The sequence below is a fragment of the Giraffa tippelskirchi genome, chromosome 1 (assembly GCF_054371585.1).
Source record: "Giraffa tippelskirchi isolate mGirTip1 chromosome 1, T2T-mGirTip1v1.2.pri, whole genome shotgun sequence".
NCBI classification, from domain to species: domain Eukaryota; kingdom Metazoa; phylum Chordata; class Mammalia; order Artiodactyla; family Giraffidae; genus Giraffa; species Giraffa tippelskirchi.
Genome location: NC_137275.1, coordinates 978,957 through 988,313, shown reverse-complemented (window position 1 = coordinate 988,313; position 9,357 = coordinate 978,957). Strand labels below are relative to the sequence as shown.

Here is a 9,357-nt window from a genome sequence, read left to right as displayed (position 1 = left end):
CGACACTGGCCGCCGGCCCCTCCTGACTCTCCCGCCGGGGTTCTGGCGGGCTCTGAGGAGCAGGGTGGGGCGCGGTTTGTGGATGGACGGCATTTTCCGGTGCTCGAGGGTCCTGTCTCTGCGAGCCCCGCTGCTCGCGAGGCCCCACTTGCCCGAGGGCACCGCGGATGGGCGTGCACGGAGCCGCGGGAGCGGTGCCCCTGCCCAGAGCCGTCTTCTCGCCCCCGCAGCGCGCGTCTCTGCTCTTGTGCTTCCGGGGTGACTTTGCGGCTTTCGTGGGCCTGGCCGAGAGCTCGTCGCACCCAGTGGCCTGCGTGCAGGAGGCCGGACAGGCCCCACGGGGGAGCCTGTGTGCTGGGCGGGCTCTGTCCAGGCCGCGCAATGGTGCTGCCCGCGGGGTCAGTGCGGCCGAGCCAGAGACAGTGCGCTCGCGAAGCCGTCTTTAAACACAAGTCCACGTGAAGCAAGGTTCCGCATCGACCCATCAGCGAGAACACGGTGGCCAGAGGCCACCAGGAGCAGCCCTGTGTTTCCTGGGAGTGGCGGGTTCAGTGAGTCCCAGCTCACGGCGACGATAACGGAGAAGGGACGCTTGGGCTTGGGTGTGGCCTCGGCGTGTCCCTCCCTCTATGAGGCCGCGTGGCTGCACCCCCTTCCCGCCCCCAGTCTCCCCCACCTGCCGTTCTGGAGCATCTTCCGCCCCCTCACCCTTCCCCTGGTGGCAGGCACCTGGCCACCCCGACCTGACTGCTTCCAGGATGAGACCATCCGTGGGGGAGCCCCCAGGACCCTGGCCGTGTGGGCCCGGGGTCTGCACGGGTTCCGAAACCTGCTGGCCAGTCTCTGCTGGCATCGGCTCTGAGCTGCCCTTGGAGCCCACTGCTCCGCAGGGCACGAGCGTGTCCGAATCTGCATTTCTCTGATTCCTGGCGGGGTCGACCTCCTCTGAGTGGGCTGGCCTGTCGGCTCTCCCCTCCGTGATCTGCCTGCTCATTTCTTCTGTTGGGTTCTCCAGCTCTTTGGCATCCATTCCCAAAACTCGCTGATGTGGCCTCAACCCCTACCTCTTTGCATTTGGCCTGAGCTGGGAGGCAGTTCTATTTTTTGCTGTGTAATAATCCAATCCCCTTTCAAGCCTAGTTTTAAAGAGATTTAACAAAACACAAATAGATGTTAAACTCACCAAACACACTTCCTGATGTTTTGAGATGCTCATGTCATTTTCTCCCTTTGGCTCTTGATGGAGCTGAGCCGTGTTCACCTGACAAGTATAAGCTGTCATTAGAACATACTGCTGGGTTCAGTTAGAAGCGTTTTATTTAAAATGGAAATCTACGTGTGGTACACACATGTGTGCCTGTGTTTATACACACACCTGCACATACATACACACCTGCGCATACGTGCACACACCTGCACACACAAATCTGTATATGCACGCATATCTGTACACATGTACACACACAAACCTGTACAAATGTGTACACACACAACTGTATATGCACACACATCTGTACACAGGTGCACGTATACACACAACTGTGTATACACATGTACACACACCTATATGTGTACACACACCTATACACACATGTACAGTCATTTGCACATATACAGCACACACATCTGTGTGTGTACGCACCTCTGACCACACACATGGGTACACACACACAGCTGTGTATGTACACACCTCTGACCACACACATGTATATACAGCACACACATCTGTGTATGCACACACCTCTGACCACACACATGTGTACACACACACAGCTGTGTATGTACACACCTCTGACCACACACATGTGTATACAGCACACACATCTGTGTATGCACACACCTCTGACCACACACATGTGTACACACACACAGCTGTGTATGTACACACCTCTGACCACACACATGTATATACAGCACACACATCTGTGTATGCACACACCTCTGACCACACACATGTGTACACACACACAGCTGTGTATGTACACACCTCTGACCACACACATGTGTATACAGCACACACATCTGTGTATGCAGACACCTCTGACCACACACATGTGTACACACACACACATCTGTGTATGCAAACACCTCTGACCACACACATGTGTATACACACACACAGCTGTGTATGCACACACCTCTGACCACACACATGTGTACACACACAGCTGTGTATGCACACACCTCTGACCACACACATGTGTACACACACACAGCTGTGTGTGTACATGCACATGTATCTCGTGCACGTCTGATCTCCCCTCTGCCGCCCGCATGTGCTTACTTTGTTGTCTGGGCAGCAAGGCGAGGGCTGCCCTCTTCTGTTTCTGGAACAGCCCGAGTTGGGCAGTGAGAAGCCTGGGGGGCGTTCTGGGGCCTTTCATGGGGGAAGTTGTACTTTTCAAAAACACCCATTTGGATGCACTTTCCAGATGGTGTTTTGAGCACTTGCCCCAGGCGCCATGGCCGTTGTGGGAGCCCAGCGGGGGCAGGTGGCCCTGGGGGTTGGTGAGGGAGTGGGCAGGGGCCTGGGGAGGGCTAGCTTCGTGAGAATCAGCCTGGGGGGGCTAGGTGGGATGCTGGTGAGGGGTGGGGGGGCCTGGGGCCGCTGGATGTGTGCGCTTGAGCTCCGTGGGGCTGCTGACAAGGGCGGAAGGCCCTGAGAATGGGGGACGGGGAGCGGTGCCAGGGAGTGAGGGAGATGCTGCACCACCAGGACGTGGAGGGCAGGTGGGAGCGGGCTCGAGAGACAACAGGGAGGCTGGGGGCAGTGTGGGTGGCCTGGGGCTGACCGCAGGGGTTCCTGCGCTGGCCCCTCTGCGAGAGGTTCCAGACTCTGAACGAGTGTCTGCAGCTCTCACTCCCCTCTCCTCAGCCTTAGTCTCCCCATCTGACACTCCAGACACTCACCTCGCTGGGTGGGGCGGCTTTGGGGGCCCTTCCTTGGGGATTGACTGCTGCTGGTAGGCAGCAGAGCCCCTTCCAGCCCAAGTGGTCAGCTGAGGGCTGGGAGTCCTTGAGGCTTGCCCATGGGTGTGGATGCAGGCCAGGCACAGGCGGCCCGAGAGAGTTCCTGGAAGGGTTGGTTCGTGTGAGACGTGCCTGCTGGCCTCAAACCCAGACCAGGGAGGAAGACCGCGCTCATCCTCTGGGCTCAGCACTGGTGTTGCCTCCCCCAGGAAGCTTTCCTGGATGCCCCACTGGCATCTTTAATGACTCAGAGGCTCCTGGTGCCCACCCCGGCTCTTCCTGGAGGACAGGTGGGTGTGCAGAGGTCAGAGGCACCTGGGCGTAGGTGCCAGGCATGGGCGGCCGCCGGGAACTCAGGACGTGATGGGGAGGCTCCTCAAATTAGGCCAGTGCAGCGGAGCCCACGGCATGAGAACAGACCGGCGTGGCCTGAGACCCTCGGGTCCTGGACGAGCCTTGAGGTGAGTGCGTGTGTGCTTTCTTGTGTTCGTGGATGTGTGCACGTGTGTGTCTGGCATGTGTATCACGGGACGGCACACGTGCACGTGGGTGCTCATGCTCACGTCTGTGTGTATGCACAGGCGGGAGTGTGTGATGGTGACGTGTAGGGAGTGACGTGTGTGTGTGTGACTCTACTGTGTGTACAAGTGCCACGTGCACGTGCCAGTGTGTGCATGCTTGTTCTTGTGTGTGCACAGGTAGGCGTGTCTCGCCACCTGCTCTGTTCACTTGCACAAACGTGCACGCATGTGGGTCCCTCGAGCACGTGTGCACTGTGTACATTTTCTTGTGTGCCCGCAGGCACGTGTGTGCACATGAGCATGGTTATGTGCATGAGCGTTGAGAGGCCTGGCTGTGGGCACTGGCGGGCGGCCAGGCTGGACTTTGCTTCCCTCCCTGTTCAGGACCCGGCCCCACGGCATGGAGACCTTCACCTTCACGGGCAGCGTTGTCAAGGGCCCCACACGAGCCGGTGTAAATACAGCAATCCCCACTTCAGATAAATACAAGATGCATCAAAAGATTTAAGGCACCTGTTGTGTATTTAAAAGAGTTATATCTTGTTTATGGTTCAGTATAAAACGCATAGCTGATTTATACAGCGGCTGGTCCCTCGCAGAGGAAATCTCATTTCAATCATAAATGGCAGGATTTGATTTAAGAATTCATTCTTTAATGGGTCTGCAATGTTCAAATTTAAACCCATTCAATTCATCAGCCAAATATTCAATATGGGGCACAGGGAACTCATTTAGGCAAACAGAGACTTTTAATATAAATTTTCCGGGAGATTTCTCCATCGATTCCGCAGTTTAGTGCAAAATGATTTGTGCGATACATTCTCGAGGATCAATGCTGCCGGTCAATGGCTCCTATAAAGCGCCTCCCCTACCCCCGGGGGTCAAGGAACTTTGGTTCTCAGGGAGCTGCCCCGACACCAGGCAGCCGATCCGCCTCCGCCCGTCTGCCGCCCGTTTGCCCGCTGGGCCACCTTCCCGACGCGCTGATCCAGGCAGGTACAGCCCTCACGGCTCCACACTGGCCTGCTGTCTGCCGTGCCGATGAGACCCAGGGCCCCAATGAGACCCAGGGCTCCAAAGACACCCAGGGCTCTGATGAGACTCAGGGCTCCGCGTCCAGGCCTCCTCACTGGACCTGGTCCGCCTGGTGTAGCCACTGCAGCTCGGGCCTCAGCGCCCAGCCGTCTCGGCCAGCGAGAGTGCATTTGGCCAGGGAGCCGGCTGCCCTCTCAGACCCAGGGCACCCCTGCTGGCGAGCCTGGGGGCCACCACTCCAGGAGCTGCCTCCTGTGGCCAGTGTCTGGGTCTGAAGGTCGGTCTGCGGGACAGAAGATGGGGGCACTCAGCCTGTGGGCTGCTAGGCCTCAGGCTAGGGCACCCGGACTGGAGTCTGCCAGCGAGAGGGTCTCGGGGGCCCAGGGCTGGACCCCGCGTTCCCCATGCCCGGGCCCCATCTGAGCAAGCACACAGCTACCCCCTCTGCACGCCGGTGCGCTGGGTGCCGGACTGCTCACGGGGCGGCTCACCTGTGCCCCCACTTCCCAGGTGAGGTGCCGGGCTTGAAGACGCCCAGGGTCACAGATAGGGGTCAAAGTCATGCCGCTGGCACCAGTGGGCAAGGCCAGGCCATGCTTGGCAGCATCAGGAGGGGTGACAGGGGTGGCCACAGAGACTGGGACTCGCAGGCTCCCTGGTGCCCTGGGGCGGGCCAGGGCTCTGAGAGCCGCCTGCTGGACGCTGTGGCCACTGCAGAGGGACTGGCTCCTGGGGGGGTGGGGGCAGCTCTGGGGCCGGGCGCTGGGCAGGATGGGCAGGGGCGGCAGCCTGGCACGAGGGGGCCACAGGGCGGGCGGTTAGAAGGCCGGTCTGCACAGGACTCTGGGGTGGCTGTGGGTGGGTGGGGCGGAGGGGCAGCCAGCTCATGGCACCGACTCTGAGCTGAGCGTGCGCTCTGAGCCAAGGCCCTGAGCCCTGCAAGCAGCTCCTCAGGCCTGGCTTCCGTCCCCTGACCTGCCCGACCCCACAGCGTGCTCCCTGCGGTCCTCCAGACCTCTCCCAGCCTAGTGCTGGGGTGTCGCTTGCTGCTCTGGCCCCCAAACCGGGGCTCCCCTGGCTCCCCAGGTCAGGGTCTCCATGGACCCCAGGCGGCCCTCATGCCCTTCCTGAGCAGGCCGTCGGTCCGTCTGTCCCTTCACTCCTCTTTGCTCGCTCATTTGCCCCACACGCGTACCTGCTCCCTCTGCCCTGGGGCTTCCCTCGAGCAGCTCTGGGTCAGGGGGCTGGAGCCGCAGGCCTAGCCCACTCCTTCCCAGGCAGAGAGGAGAGCTGGCAGGCTGAGGGCAGCGGGGGTTTCCGGGGCGGAGACGGGCGCGGCTGCCCCTGGGCTGGGTGTACTGGGGGTGGGCAGTGGGCCAGCCCTGAGGGTCCTGGGGAAGGGCGGGCCCCTGCGCACTGCAGTGAGGAAGGCTGCCGGGGGCTGAGGGGCACGGTCCGGGGATCATGGGTGACCACGAGCTCAGGGAAGCCACAGGGGTGTGGCTGAGCCTCAACAGAAGCCCAAGCTTCAAGGGAGGCTGGGCGGGTACAGACCTGGGCCTCCCTGTGAGAGTGAGAGACACAGGGAGAGGGGCCTGCGTCCTGGGCTGGGGGGTGCAGTCTCTGCAAGGACCCCAGGGTGAAGGTGTGACGGCCGTCCTCCACTGAGGCCTGGCGGTGCTCCCGCTGCCCCGGAAAATTCCGGGAGAGTGAGTGTGCAAGTCCGGCCGGCAGATCGGCCGCACCCCTGCCTGAGCCCCACTGCCCTCGGCCGCCTCGGTGGTGTCCCGGACACGGGGCACTCCAGGAATGAAAAGCAGAGCCCGTATTGATTTCATTTCCAAATTATTAATCAACTTCACAGCTCAACAGAAATATTGTATTGTTCAGCTTGGGCAGATCCAAATGGCTCTCCCTCGGGCAAGGAGCAGGGGCCGGTGAAGGACGCGGGTGATAAACGTCCCAGCCCCCGGAGGCCACGGCGTGCCCACCAGCCCAGGTGAGCACCAGGAGGGGCTGGGGTTTGAGACGTGCGAGCGGCAGAGCCAGACCCCGGCTTGGACCCCCACCAGGGGCTTCTGCGGCTCTGGGGAGCTGGAAGGGTGGGGGCAAGGCCCTGCTCACTGCCTGCACCCGGAACCCGGCCGACTACCCTGGTGAGCCCGCCACCCTCAGTGTCCTGCCAGGCTCCTGTGGCCAGGCTCCTGTCTGCCCATCTGCCATCTGGGGTTTGTCTGACTGCACCTCTCATCCCGGCCTGGGATTCTCGGAGGGTCACGGTGCACCTGCTGCGTGTCATCTCAGACCCCTGCCCCTGGGGTGGACTCACTGTCTGCCCATCAAGCCCCCTCCCCAGGAACCAGGCACCCCCGCGCCCCCTGCTTGGAGCAGACAGTGGGTGGAGGGGGCAGGGGCGGTGGGTGCAGCCGCACCAGCAATTCAGGGTGTGATGGGCTGGGGCCCGGAGTGGAGAGGGCAGTGGAATTTTTTTATGGGGGTGTCAGGGGGTGCAGGGGTGACAGTGGGCTTGAGGTGACTTGATTTCACCATGGCCTATGAATCAGAAGACACGTTGACGTCGATGGAGGCCTCACTTAGGCTTGATGTGAACAAACCAGGTACCGGGAAAACACCAGTCTGTCTGTTGGGGGTTAGCGGTGGTCATTTTTAGGGATTTCGTTTTGTTAAAAGTCTCCTCATCCTTTAGAAATACACGCTGAAGCACATCCGGCTGAAAGGGTTTGTGTGAAGAACTCGTTCTCAGATTACTCAGGGCTGGGGGAGAGACGACACCAGATTCCTGAACCGTTGACGGACAGTGGGTGCTTGGGTCCTTTGTACTGATCATCTTGCCGCTTTTCTGTGTGTGTTAACATCTGCAAAATAATGTAAATAGAAGCAAGTCAAAACCAGTCTGAGATACCACCTCACACCCATGAGGATGGCTATGAGCAAAGACAAAACCAAAAAATCCCCCAAAACAGGAAACAGCAAGTGCTGGTGAGGATGTGGAGAAATCGACACCCTCGTCACCGTTGGTGGGAATGTAAAAAGGTGCAGCCGTTGTGGAAAACAGGATGGCACGTCCTCAGCTATCCTATGATCCAGCAATCCCACTCTTGAATTTATACGCCAAAGAATTGAAATCAAAGAGGTATTTGTGCTCCCATTTCAAAGCAGCATCAGGCGCAACAGCTAAAAGCCACCCAAGTGTCCGGGGAATATTATTTGGGCTTAAAAAGGAAGAAAATTCCAACACCTGCTACAACACAGATAAACCTGAGGACCTTCTGCTCTGGTATCTAGAGGGGTCAATTCACAGCGATGGAAAGTAGACGGTGGGTGCCAGGGGCTGACAGAGGAGCTAGTCGATGTTTATCAGGTAGAGTTTCTAAAGAGATGGTGAAACAGTTGCGTGAACGGAAGGTGTTGCCAGCTGAACAACCATATGAATGTATTTCAGGCCACTGGATTGTGCGCCTAAAAATGGTACCACGGTAGGTATTACCCCAATTAGATAACAATGTAATATACCAAGCCCCCTGGATAATGTGGGCGAGCTGCACGGCTTGTGAGTGATAACCACAAAGCTCTTTTAGAGCAGCGCCTGCAGTGTGGGTGTGTTAACTCAGGCCCCGACTTCCGGGCAGGGCCTGAGCGCCGGAGCCACTGCTCCAGGGACGGCCGGGCCCAGGCGTGGCACAGGCCGCGCCGGAAGTTCAGGTCTGAGTGTCCCCACCCCGCCGGGCGAATAGATGCTCAATAAGCTCCACAGGGAGGCCGCACCTGGAGTCTGGCCTGAAAGAGGTGGGGAGGACCCGGGGGCTTCAGCGGCTGCACTCGACAGAAATAGAGAAGCGCAGAGGGCCGGCTGGGCCCACAACCCAGAGGACTCTCGCGGGGAGGCGGGCCCGCCTGGGGGAATGTGGGGGCCCCGTGCCGCCTCCGTCGTGCTGTGCGGGCAGGCAGAGGGCACAGGGAGGCCGCGGGGGCTGCCCAACAGGCCGCCCGAGGAGCCTCACCCGCACCTGGATCCGGACTGGATGGACCGCAGGCCGGGTTGGCCCTGCTGCTGGAAGGGAGGAGGCTCTGGGTCCGGGGCGGGGCGTCTGCCTGGTGGGGCGGGGCGTCTGCCTGGGGACGGGGTGTCTACCTGGTGGGGGCGGGGCGTTTGCCAGGGGCGGGGCGTCTGCCTGGTGGGGGCGGGGCGTCTGCCGGGGGGCGGGGCGTCTCTCTGGTGGGGCTGGAACTGTGCAGGTCACCTGTCATGTGGCCGCAGGAGGCTATCTGTGGGCGTGGACATTGTCCCTCTCCTTAGGAGGCAGGACACATTACTACCCCTGGAAGCAGGTGGACTTGACTCAGGGGCCCTCCCAGGTCCTCCACAAAGAGACCACCCACCCTGGTCCTCCTGGGACACTGTCCCCCCCGCACTCAGAGGGGCCATGTTGGGGGTCCTGGCTGGAGGTCTCTGCCTTGGCCAGTGGCAAGCTCGGATGTGGGATGATCCAGACGGGCTGGCCTAGCCTCTGAGCTTCTCCAGCGAGGCCAGACTCGGTGCTACAGGGGCAGCTGCTGCTGGCCTTGTCCAAGATGCCGGTGGGAACCTCTGCAGCAAGTGAGCCACAGGCGGTGGGGTGTCACCCCGCAGTGGACGAGGGACACCACAGGTGAGGTGGGGACAAGAGAAGGGGCTGGTGGGGTCGGGGAGATGTCTGCACACCAGGAGGAGGGGTGATGAGGAGCTGGGGAGGTAGAAGGAGCCAGACTCTCCCCAGGAGCCCCGAGAGGAGATTCAGACAGAGGGAGGCAGTCTCGCATGGAGCTGGAG

The 9,357-nt window shown here is 60.3% G+C and overlaps 1 long non-coding RNA gene across 1 annotated transcript; it reads right to left on the bottom strand.

Annotated features, from left to right (window-relative positions):
- Positions 1-6,354: 6,354 nt before the first annotated feature.
- LOC145541631 (uncharacterized) lies at positions 6,355-9,357 on the bottom strand. Its single transcript, XR_014079176.1, has 3 exons — positions 8,313-9,357; positions 7,786-7,917; positions 6,355-7,402 (listed from the first exon to the last, which is right to left on the bottom strand). It is a non-coding gene; the product is annotated as an uncharacterized LOC145541631 (long non-coding RNA).